The 12,372-nt window shown below is 39.7% G+C and overlaps 1 protein-coding gene across 1 annotated transcript in view; it reads left to right on the top strand.

Moving 5' to 3' along the window:
* Window positions 1-4,270: 4,270 nt before the first annotated feature.
* CELF2 (CUGBP Elav-like family member 2) overlaps window positions 4,271-12,372 on the top strand; it is a 618,606-nt gene continuing 610,504 nt past the window's right edge. The window contains exon 1 of the mRNA XM_090041759.1: window positions 4,271-4,295. The gene's annotated coding sequence lies outside the window, so the exon portion shown is untranslated. The remainder of the gene's footprint in view (window positions 4,296-12,372) is intronic.

Consider the following 12,372-nt stretch of genomic DNA (forward strand, 5'->3'; position numbering starts at 1 on the left):
CAGTATAGGGAGGCACCTTAGAGGCTATTTCAGAGATGCGTAAGTTTTCACAGGAAACAGCCTACTACACTTTTTAATAGTGAAGGCATTTAACCTTCATAAACTTTGTATGGCTTGTATATTTGAAATTGTGCATGAGCATTGAAAAATCTACTGACACTTCATTCTAACAAACAACACTTTCCACAAAATAACTCAGTGCTGTTAACATTGAGTTTAGCATTTATGTATCATTTACATTGAAGTTAAAACAGTTTATATCAGAATGCAGGCCAGCACGGTAGATTTTATTTTTCTCGCAGGGTAGGCTTGCTATTGAAATTGTTAATTAACTAAATTTAATTAGTTAAATAAAGGGCTCTCTAGTTGCTTAACCTTTAAGGGTCTAATTTATTAGCTTTGTGAAGTTACTTTAAGTATTGCCTGAATATTCAGTCCAACTCAACCAAGTTGAATGCTGCATAACTCAATAAATATACTATCTTGAAGAACTTTGAAACATGTTATCTTAGATTAACTAACTCTCAGCAAATTGTCCAACACAGCTGTAGTGGAATAACTACTGTGCTGTAACTGTCCTGGTGTAATTCTCCCATGCGTATGCTCAATTTTGGAATTAAAATGACTTTAATTATTCTGAAATACAGCATACGTGCTGAAGAGTTGTGTCAGAATAATTTATTCTGCTCCTGCTATGCTATGCTATGAAACTATGAAACTATGCCAGTCATTTGTAGACAACCCCAATGACGGGAGCCTCATGCAAAAGGCTTACACTGGGCATGTCTAGATGTGAAATTAATTCGACACAATAAAGTCCAGCACAGTTTGTAGAGTTTATTGCTCCCAGGCACAGTGTCTTCATGTGTGCCTGGGACCACAGCATGTTAAACTGGGGCAGTGCAGCCCCAACTAGCTGGGAGTCTAGGGGGTCAGCCTGCCACTCTGGGGCTGACTGTGCTGCAGAGGGGCTGGCTGAGTCACGAGTGTGCTACAGTGTGGGGATAGCCAGCAGGCAGCCCTGCACTGTAGCACCTTTGTGCCCCAGCCAGCCTCAGTCACCGTCTACACGTGCGTTGCAATGGAGTAAATAACTCCACTGTAAAATAGTAGTCGTGTTGGGCAGTACTATCGTATGGCAGAGTTAATTAGTTTACTTCTGCCTTAATAGCACCACTCAAGTAGATGGTGAGACTTTACTGTGCAGCTAATTAGGCAACTCCACAGTAAGCATCTCCGGTAGTTGCACCTACTCAGTGGCAAACTGTGCACATCTCTGTTTGAGCGCATTGCCACTTAGGCAAAGGAAAACATTTTTTAAGTATACTAGACAGGCTGGCAAGCTTGCTGTTTTAGAAGGCATCAGATGGCTTGAGTTTTAGTGCTGTTTACTCAGATTCCCACTGTAGGTCCCTGACATGAATCTATCAAATATTGGTAATGGCTAAAAAGCAAGTTTTTCATTGTTTCCTGTTTGAGATGCTTGTGCACTTGCCCAATACAATCAAGGTCTTGCCTTCCAAACAAATAATCGAGTTGTTTACAGCATAGGTGGTTGGGAGACTCCAGCAAGTTTCCAGCAGACTCCAAAAGACATAGATCAAGGTTGAGGCAATAAGACGGACAAGAAAAGAATAGGGGGGTTTTGCCGGAATTCAAATGGAACTTGAATTCTAGTGTCAAAAGAGAAAGAACATGAAGCTAGTGTGAACTTGAAAGGATTGACTTTGCTACAAGGTCAGGCTCCTAGATAAAACCGAACTATAAACATCAAAGAGAATAACATACTTTAATACGTTATCACCGATTTATGGTATTCCGAGAAATATGCTATAGACCTTTCAAGAGCTAATAGTGTATACCTAGATAAGGACAATTTCAATCCAATTTTAAAAGATGAATTCCTGATTATTTTGATTATTCTTATTTATTGTTTTTTAATACAACCTTTTGAGAAGTAAAGTTCAGATAACCTTAAGAAAATGTTTCATTTTCACATGCCTCTACTTTTCCCGACGCTTAATGACAACTGAAAGTGTCAGAAACAATCATCAGGAACTATTATCAAGCTATCTCTGTTCCAACAAGAAATAGGGAGTACAGAAATCAAACAAGAAAACTTGCAAGCCTTCCACTACTACTTCTTTATGACTTCAATTTGGATAACTTTAATGTATGTAGAGTAAGACTCCAAACTTTTTAGTAGTGCAATATGAAGTCGAATACTGGAATCTTACTGGAAATGAAATGATCCTCCCAAATCTGCTCTGGGGAGGCCACAAGTCTAGAGTATTTTGATAAGGCAGTTTCAGAGAGGCTGTTTCTCTGATCATCTGGCAGATATTATGGAGGCTTTCAGTCTCCAGCGTGACCTGCTTTGAAGAGGGGTAAGAAAAATGCCTGTCCAAGTAGATTACAGCATCTCCCTTAGAAAGAGCTCAATGATCATGCTCTCTTCTCCTGTTTTAAATGCTCTTGCAGTCCCACATTATGTAGGTAGCGTCTGACTAGCTGGGTTTCTGTTCTCCAGCCAAAGGAATGCCTGTTTTAAATGAAGTGCCCATCCACCTGCAAGGTAGTAGTGAGTTGTATTGACAGCTACCTCCAAAATATTATGGGACTTTTGGTAGATTTCTCTAACAGTAGCCTGAACAGAGTTATGATCAGAGTTTCTCTCTGCAATGGCTTTAAATCTAGGATGACTCCTCCTATAAGCAGGTCATTTTAAAACTGGAGTAGTTTAGGACTCTCTGAATATGAACACTTAAAGAAACCAGTGCATCAGCGAAGGTTCTTGGCCATTGATAGGCTTCAATGTGTTGGGATGTATGCTACTTAACGGTGGGACCAATCTTGCTCCATGTTCACCAGCTAATAAAACAAATCAAATAACCTCTTTCCTCTCATTGCCTTTCTGGTGGCATTTTTAATTTTACCTTGACTGTTGAAATGTGGTAGGGGTGTTAGGTAGTCTAGCCATACTCAGAAACTGAGTGCTGCAGAATGTACTGAACCAATGTAACTTTATGCACCAATGTAACTTTAAGTATTTGAATAATCCTTTAGGGTCAGTGAAGCCATTTGCTTACCTAGTTATGAACGTTCACCGATATTTTACTAACTCGGGCCACTAATGATTTTGCTCCTGACAGTTGCTTAAAGCCTTGACTTGCTTATATACACTGAAGCAGAGAATTTGGCATTTAATATCTATTGTTGTCTAGTTAAATGCATTTTCCGTTCATCCCCATGCTAAAGTAGTGCTCTTTTAGTGCTATGTGCACTAAAATGTTCACCAGCTGCATACCAGGTGCAAGATTTACATTCTAAACAAATTATTTAGTATCTTGATGAGAGTCACATCATTTCAGATTTAAACAGTTATAATCTGAGGCCCTGACCCTCAATTCAACCAAAGCATCTGAGCCTCAATTCCTAATTTTGCTCCTGTTCAACCGGAAGAAAGACTTGAATATTTGGCCAAAGAATAAAGCAAAGTGCTGACTTAGTTCTGAATCAGCAAAATGGAAAACTATATGTTGTTTTTAATTTCTGTTCATACTTTTATTCGTTAGGTCTACACACATACGAACTAAAGGCATTAACCAGTTGAAGAGGTAAGAGTCAAACTTTATCTGGGATTTAAAATGTACTGTTTTTATTGAGTTCCTCCAGTTTCCTACTAATATTATTATACCATAAGCAAATGATCTGATTGGCCTCAAGTGTCTACTACTTATGGACCTTTTATTTTCTTGGTGAGGGGGGTGGCACTTTTATATTTTGTTACTACTTTTTCATGTTTACTTCTTTTTCTCCAAATTTTAGTAGTCATATTTTTAATAAAAATAAGATTAACTTAGCAGCAATGTATTCAGGTCAATGCAAGGAAAGGCAGCAGGGTGATGTATATTTTGTTATTGGGAAGCAGGGAAAAAATAACACCTCTTTCAAAGCAAAGTTTTTTGGGTTTAGAAACTTTTCCTTAATCCCAATATGCACAAATATGCCCCAAACTGTGAAAATCTGATGTAGCTTTCTTGTGATTATGTTAACTTTATCAAGATAGTTAAGGAATAATTTAAATAAACACCTCATACCATGTTTTTAACGCAGTAGTTAGAATATATAGTTATTGTTTCTAGCAGAGCCTTATTAACATTTACAAGGGTTCAGAGCCGAGAAGATAAATTACAGCAATATCAATAGATTACTTGATCATCGTTTAGTAAATACATTCTTTTTTCTCCTTTCCTTAGATAGTCAGCTCTTTGCACCTGAATATCAAGATCTAGGTAAGCTACAATGATAAATGATTCCTTCCAGTATCATGTTCTATTTATAGCATATTCATTCATTAGGGTTTTTAATTTGTTTTGGTTTTGTTGATTTTCATGCTTGCATGTATTTCTTTAAAGAAAATCATTATGGTTCGTATGTCTTTCTTTTCAATATTATAATCCAATTACTTTCTCAGTAAACAAGCATTCTTCCCGTTTATGTGTAATGAACTACAAGCAGGAGTGATTTCTGATTAGACAAGCTAATTTTGAAAGGACAAACAGAATCAAGCAACAAACTGTATTATTAGCAAAATATACCTTGTTAGATGACAAATGAGACTGATTATATATGGTGAATATTGGAGGTACTTGATATTAAGATATATTAAATGACAGTCATCTTGTTTAACTGCTATTTATAGCTCATATTTAATTTCCTGCCATTTACTTGTGCCCGCTATTCTTTGTCATTGTCCTATATTGAGCTAGGCTTTTAGTTGGACCTTCACTATGGGGGCCAACATCAACAATAAAGCGTGTTATTAGGAATTCATAGGAAACCAATTACGTGGCATATTGTTCACAGAGTAAGAATCCAACCAAGCCCCTTATTCAGCAAAGTTGTAAAGCATTTGCTTAATTTAGGCATGCAATCAATGCCGCTGAAGTCAGTGTGACCATTCTTGTGTCTAAGGTTAAGCAGGTATTTGCTCAAGCCCAGCTGACTTCGGGCATTGAACGTAATAGACTCTTGGGTTCACTGCTAATCCCTTGATAAAGCTTATCAATATTGTCAATTATTCATCTGTTCATCACTGTGAGCTGTGAAATGCCATGGTCAGAACACAGGGGTGAAAAGCAAATGCCATGAAATTTTGGTTAAAAAAAAAAAAAAAAGGAAAGCCCCCTTTAATTTACCATAGAAATCTGTCTTTTGTTTTTTTCAAAATATGCTATAGAAATCCTCCTTGCCATTTTGTTCAACAACAAAAAAATATGTGAGTGGATGGCAGCTGCATTTTTTTCCTTGACTTCCTCCTTTACACCTCTTACTGCTTGCTCGTGTATATTTTTAACCAGTTATGCAAGCTCCATAACTCACTCAGCTGACCTGTTGCTTTAGTTTTTCTTTCTTCCCCTATATAAAAACACAAGAAAACAGTGTGTGCAGGAATTAACATGGATGTTTGCTTTTAAAAACATGGACATTCGAGCACGTGATGTTTTGGACAGCAATGATCAAAACATGACCTAAGGCCCCCGTCTGGCAGTTGCATCTGCAAGGATAGACCCATTAGCCTATCTGGAGCTCTGCTGATTGCTGGAGCTCAGCCAGGGCAGATTTGATTTCAGGATTGTGACTTTAATTTATTAGTCATTAATAGTAGCAAAGGCAAGGAGGAACTCAAGACTTCTTTCAAGGCCCATTGTTTTGAGCCGCTTCTTAAAGGAGTATCCAGTAGCTGATTGAATAACATTGTTGGTGATGTATTCTTTTTTTCCGTACCACTCAAAATTTTTCCTAGTTTGTTTTATTTTTTGGTAAATACATATATTTATATGCTATTTGCTCAGGCGTATAGGTTCAAGATGACTGGCTTTTCCTCTGTTCTGGTAAATTCAAAAGTGCACCAGTAAAGCAAGATAGCTGGGATAGAAGCACAACGAGGAGGGGAAATTGTGGTTCAAAATGCCCTTCTTTCAGTAAGGTCCTCTCAGTCTATATACTATTAGTAAGGTAAAGTGGGAAGAGGAGAGAGCTCCTCTCCCAACCTTATGGCTAGTGATATATGTAGTAAAATGTGGGAGACTACTTAGCGATTTTTGTCACTCAAATAAGTGAAATGATGGATGAGACTGAGCTGGACCTTGCAGTTGGCTAACCTGAGAGCAGTAGGGCTTGTTTCTGCTCTCAGGTTTAACACTCCTTATCAGTGAGGCTGCTCCAAAAGCTACCTTGGAGAACAATCACCTGTCTGAGAACTTGAGGAGTTTCCCTGGTTGCAAGTGTGGGGGCCTGGATATAGCTCTCTGCCTGTGTCTGTCAGAGAGGAGTTTAATGACAGAGGTGCATGCTTTTTGGGTACAGAATGCAGAAGAATGGCAGACTTGTCAGCAAAGAAACTACCTGATGCTGTTTTCGGATGTACTTATGGAAACAGAGCTTTGTATACCAATGTGTAGTGGGGGGGAACCCTAAGAGTATGCCTGAGCCATATAATTTGGTTCTCATCCTAATGGAGTCAATGCAAGGCCCTGCACGGTGACTCAATCACTGGGTAAATAGGGCACAGTATGAGTACTGGTGCTTAAAGTGCACAAGGTCAGTTGAATGCAATTAAATGAAGATGTATCGTCTTGTTATGGGCACGTTACTATGGCATGACACTAACTACCATTGCTTATTCTTAGAGCCAGCAGTTAAACAATTAGCAGTTGAGTCAGCTAACCCAGCTGACATGCTTAAATTTCTTTTTTTGTGTTCAGCATCTGATATTCTCCATTGTGTTTGGAGCAAGGAGGAATTTTACATGTCACCCATTACCATTGTCTGTTGTAATGGATTTCCATTTGTTCAAGCTTTCTTTATCCTCCCTTAGAAAATTGTAAATAACTCTCCTTAAGTAATTTTGAAGATTTTCTGCTTTCAAACAGTAGACAAATACTATTTACAACTATTAAGAGGTCAGAGTTTTACATCGTCCTCTAACGGTGTATTGTATCATTATATTATCTCAAACAGCAAATTTACTTTTGTGAAAGACTCAGTTAAGTACTGCCAGTTACTGCTCTTGGAAGCAGACAAGAGTATCTGCAGATGCAGCTTAAGCAGGTACTACTCCAATCTTGGGGAGATTAGGGATGAATCGATCTTCCCAGCACCTCCAGAACAAGTACTAGGCAGCAGAGGACCCCTTTTGCTATGGGCATCGCTAAAAACCCACAACATGCCAGTGTCCTGTTACGTGGCTTTTAGGAAAGAAAAAGCACCAAGGGAGCCAGCCAGAGATAGTAGGAGTATTTGCAGAGCAGCTTAAGTAGATGCAAGAACCACCTGCACCCTTGCGGTATTTTCTACAGTTTTAACAAAACATCATATTCCTTGTGCTCCATCCTCTGCTCACCCTCCCCTTCAACATCTCTTCATCTCAGCTTCATTCAACACCTGCCCACATATCCACCTCTGTCCATTTTTGCCTTCCCACTGTCCTGCCTCCAAACTTTCATCACTTCCAACTCTCTAAAACTAATGCAATGAAACCAAATGGGATGTTTGCCATCATCATGTGTTGCAAACATTTTCTCACCTACTTTTCATCTCTTCCATGTATTGTAAGCTGTTTGGAGCAGAGCTGCCTTGTGCTATTTGTACAAGGAGCAAGCTAAGTTGATGCCTAGGCATTGCCATAAACAAAACCGACCCCCCGCCCCCAAAGATTAATAAGAAAACTTGAAGAGGAGGCCTTGTATGTGGATATGCAACTGGCAATTAATACTTTCCAGTATCCAGTACAAGCCATGATTTTCAAGCTTTCATAGATGTGTGCACATTGAGAGATCTGATGGATCTCTCCCACTGCCATCCCCAGAATTGCAGAACCTCTTCCTCAGTCCTCTGATTTGTACAATACTGGGGAAGTATTTGAGTCGCGTTGTAGACGTGATGGTCCAGAAAATGTGAGAGAAGCAAAGGTTTTTTGTCAGTGATAGTTTTTATTGGACCACCTGCATGGTTGTGATACACTTACAAGCTTTTGACTGTAGTCTGTTCTTCTTCAGGTCTCTTGGGGGAGTTGTTGGTTGGTTGGTTGTTTTTTGTCTTTTTGGGGGGGGGGGAAGGATGTTGTTTTGGTTTGTTTTTTTAACCCATTCCTGTTTCCTCTCCATTTTGTGCGCCTTTGAGAAGCAGATAAGCTAGTTCTCCTTTTATGTTATGTTGCCTGGAAGTTGTAGGCAATATGATTCTTCTTTGCAACAAAGCTCCTAGATTAATCTAGATGCCAGAAAGTATAATCAGAGACTTGCCATTCAATCAGTGACAAGTAAGAGCTGAAGAGAATTCATCCTGAAAGTCTGAGAGCCTCACTGCCAGGATAGGTTATGCTCGATGGTTTTATTTGATGGCTTTCCAAAAGAGAAGCTAAAGTTAGGTTCCTACATGGGAACCTTCCCTCCTATTTTCTCAGCCCTTTACAACAGGTAAAATGGCCGGAGTTGCATAAAACCCCTGGGCACTTTTACATCTGCTCCAAGGGGGGGGGGGGGTTGGCAATTTGCTTAGAGCAGCTCCAAAAGCTGCTGCAAGTAAAGCACCGCCACATCTCCTGTATCATCATCCCCGTGCTTAAAAATGGTGGCAGGAGCACTTGATCTAAAGCTTGTTGAAGCTTTGGTTCAAGCACCCCCGCTGCCATTTTTAAGCTCAGGGACGCTGATACACAAGATGCAGAAGGCAGCTGGAGCGCACCAATTGCCGCACTCCAGCAGACTCAATTAATTGAAGTGGAGTTCCAGCACATCGGAGCAGCCTCCGTGCTTGTGTATGAGTGCCTGGTTCCTACTGGGCTTGGCTTCACCCAAAAAGGCACCGTGAATTTAGTGGGGGTGAAACTTCAGCATCCACAGGACACGGTATTGGGGAGCCCCCCATGGAATACTTGTAGACCATATAGCTCCCCTGGCTGCTCTGAGGTAGAACGGGAGCCTTATCCAGATCCCAGAAGATCCCAGGACTAAGAAGCTGTCAAGTTGGAGCTGGATCCAATGATCTTCCAAGGTCCCTTCCAGCCTTATAATCTGTGAATCTATTAATTACAATCTATGAAAAAGTTAGCTTACAGTATCACTCTTAAATGGCCTCTCTTCTGGAAGTCCCGAGTACTTAGTGGCTCCCACGGAAGTCAATTTCTGAATCTCTGTGGTTGAAAGAATAGCAGCTGTTTATAATCTCACAGAATTGAGGTAGGCAAGGAGCTAAGCAGGTTTTCTTTTACATGGGATTGTAAGGTCTGATAATTTGCAAGATGCTGGAATGGTAACTAATGCTGTCAGTACCAATACACTTGATCAAACATTGGTCCTGGGGGAGAAAGAAATGAACCCTGTGTTACCTTTGGCCCTTAAAGCTGTGCTTGGTTTTGGCAACCAAACTAGTTATTTTAAAGGGCTGTCATTATAGATGAGAGTCAAGCTGTTGCTGTTAAGGGGGCATATTGTAGACACATCTTCTTCAAAGCAATTTTTCAAATCCTACATTTTTTTCTTTTAATTTGGATGCTGAGAACTTGCCCATTGTGATATAATTCTACCTGAATTCTTCTTGTCCTATCACAGAACATAGGAGTCTTTTCCTCTGTGTTTCCAGTGTAATGAAACTCCCAGTTCATTTTTTCCATGTCATTTTCACCTGGAAAATATACTAATATTGCATCCACAATAAAAAATGTATTCTTCTAAATGAGTGGCTAGTTAACAAAATACCAACTCATTTTATTCATTTTGCTGTATTTGTTTCTCTCATCCCGTTTTCATTTCTTAGCCTAAAAAATATCTACTATCAACAGCTAACCAAGAAGTCTTTTGATATCTTTGCTGATTGCCAATTTCATTCTAAATTATAAATTCTGACAGCATAAAAGAGTGCTTGCCCCTCTTTCCATTTTCTCATAAAGACAAAACCACTGTTATCCTGTTTGTACAGAACTGGAGGTTTTATGACTCCTTCCTCCCTTATTCTACTCAATCATTCCATGTCTAAATCCCTCCAATTTGTCTTCCATTTTTGTGTTTCAGTAGCTGAAACCTCCCTCCCTTTTTTCCTCAGTTTCTGCAACTTGTTTTCCTCTGGCTTCCCTCTAGTCTGAATGGGATGATCCCACCAAGATTATATTCAATGTCTATAGTTCTGACCACAGGACCCTCTCGGAGCCCTTTTCTCTGCAGCATCAACTTCCTAAGATACTTCATAAAAGGCCTGGGGTACAGAGAGAGACGGAGTCATCCAGGGTTATACAGCTGTTTAGTATCTGTATCTATTGCCTTAACCACTAGACCCAAGACTTCAAGTAAAGATGGCATCTCCACCCTGGTTGAGGAACCTGGAAGTGAGCACTATGTGAGTTGGCTTTTGCCGTACTACTGGCAGTATATCCAATATTTGTTCTGATTCTTTGGTCCTGGGTGGGCAATGATTGCACAGCATTCAGTTATTTTTTTCACATCTTCAGGCTGGTTTGTCTATCCATAATGAATACAAAACATAGATGGGGCAGCAGAGATGAGTGTTCACTTATTACTCCCTTGTAACAGTTGCTGTTGTAGGTTGGCGATGTAGTGCAGTGGTTCCCAACCTTTTATTCACCGCGGTCCAGCAGGAGTGGGACAGGGGACGTGGAGCCAGCTGCCTCCCTCCCAGGGTTTCCCCTCCACCCAGCTTCAACCCTGGAAGCTCAGCTGTGGCCCCAGAAGCCGCTCACCCTGGTGGACAGACGGGGGTCCAAGCAATGGGCTTTTGCCATGACCTGGCAGCCAACCCATGGCCTGGTGGTTGGGAACCTCTGATATAGTGAATTTAGTGCAGGTAAAAGATAGCATAAATCAGAGCCTTTTTCACAGAACCGTATAAAGATTCTGCATATCAATCTCAAGATGTGCTCCATCTAGAAATAGAGAAGTAGTTGCCCATGAGTTAGGGAAGCCCTGTATTCTTGATTCCAAAGCTACCAACTGGATGGGCATGAAGACAATTGTAAAACCTGCCTCTGTTGGAAGTTGCATCAAAATTGCACAGCCCTGTGAAATATTTTCAGTGAGATGAATCGGCATTTTGCAACAGAGGGAAAATGTTCTGGTTGGTACGCTTGCAGCTCTACTTCAGTATGTTGCAGCTCTAGTTCCCATATGAAGGAGAATTAAAACAGCCTTTTGGATAAGGACTGTTTTCCTTTGTTGTTTTAATGGCGCTACAAAAGGCTCAGACCATAACATAAGCACAAGTAAAGGAAAATTCTCTAGCAGTCAGGTTTTCTTTTTTTTTTTCTAACTTTCCAGGACAGTTCAATTGATGGTCCCTCTACTGATTCTATCAGGATCTTTCCTCTTGGCTTACACACTGATAAATTTATGCTGCATATAACCAACCCACCTAGGATCAGTCAGTGGTACAGAACGCCTTAGGTTGCCATAAGTATACTTAATATATGAGCCTACTCCTGGGCACATCAGGCTGTGCACCCCAATAAAACTCAGTCTCACAATTTCAGAGGCTTAATGCAATGTTTCAACTAGTGATTTTTTTTCTGGCTAAACTGGTCTTCAGTTCAGAGAGAAAATCAGGTTAATTTTTCTCCTTTCTCATATCTACCTCTGAAGTTTACTTAATGTCCAAGGTAGCATAATTTATTTTTCACTCTAATTTTCTCTGCTCATAAAAGGGGAGCTATGATCTCATGAAACTGACATTAAATTATCAAACAATATTGAACAGCCTAATGAAAATCTTAAGCAAAAGTCATTGTAAATTAGTTATTTGCTATACTGACAACACAAGCCTTTGTAAACCTGATATTGTTCTTATGTAAACTCCTGAATGGAGACTTTCTCAAATAAATTACTTAATAACATCAGAGAGTCATTGGCTGTGTAAATATATCCCAGGGGCACACGCAAAGATTTCTGAATTTAAATGTTCAATAGAATATCATATTTGTCACCTTTACTAACGAGTTTTTCCTTATGAAATCATTATTACCATGAAAAAAGTTAAATTTTGTATCTAATTTCTTGAGTTAATGCTCTTTAAAGACCCTAAGGGTTTGAAAGTTCTCTTACTGGAATGCATCATTTACATAATTTTCATAGCCCCAACACTTTACTCTGCTATGACTGCGCATTGTCATTTTTTATGCTTCAAGGTAGCAGCTTTTATTTTTCTATACGCAAAACAATTAACAGAAAAATAACAGGTAATAAAGCCAATTCATTCTCGAGCATTACGTTAGCTATGAAGGGCCATATTTCTTGGCTCTGCCACAATACCGCTGCCTGAGTGATAGGTCAGCCTATGATGATCTTGTTTCACACTATGAAA

Source organism: Crocodylus siamensis, chromosome 4 (assembly GCF_052110815.1).
Source record: "Crocodylus siamensis isolate JL-2025a chromosome 4, ASM5211081v1, whole genome shotgun sequence".
NCBI classification, from domain to species: Eukaryota; Metazoa; Chordata; order Crocodylia; family Crocodylidae; genus Crocodylus; species Crocodylus siamensis.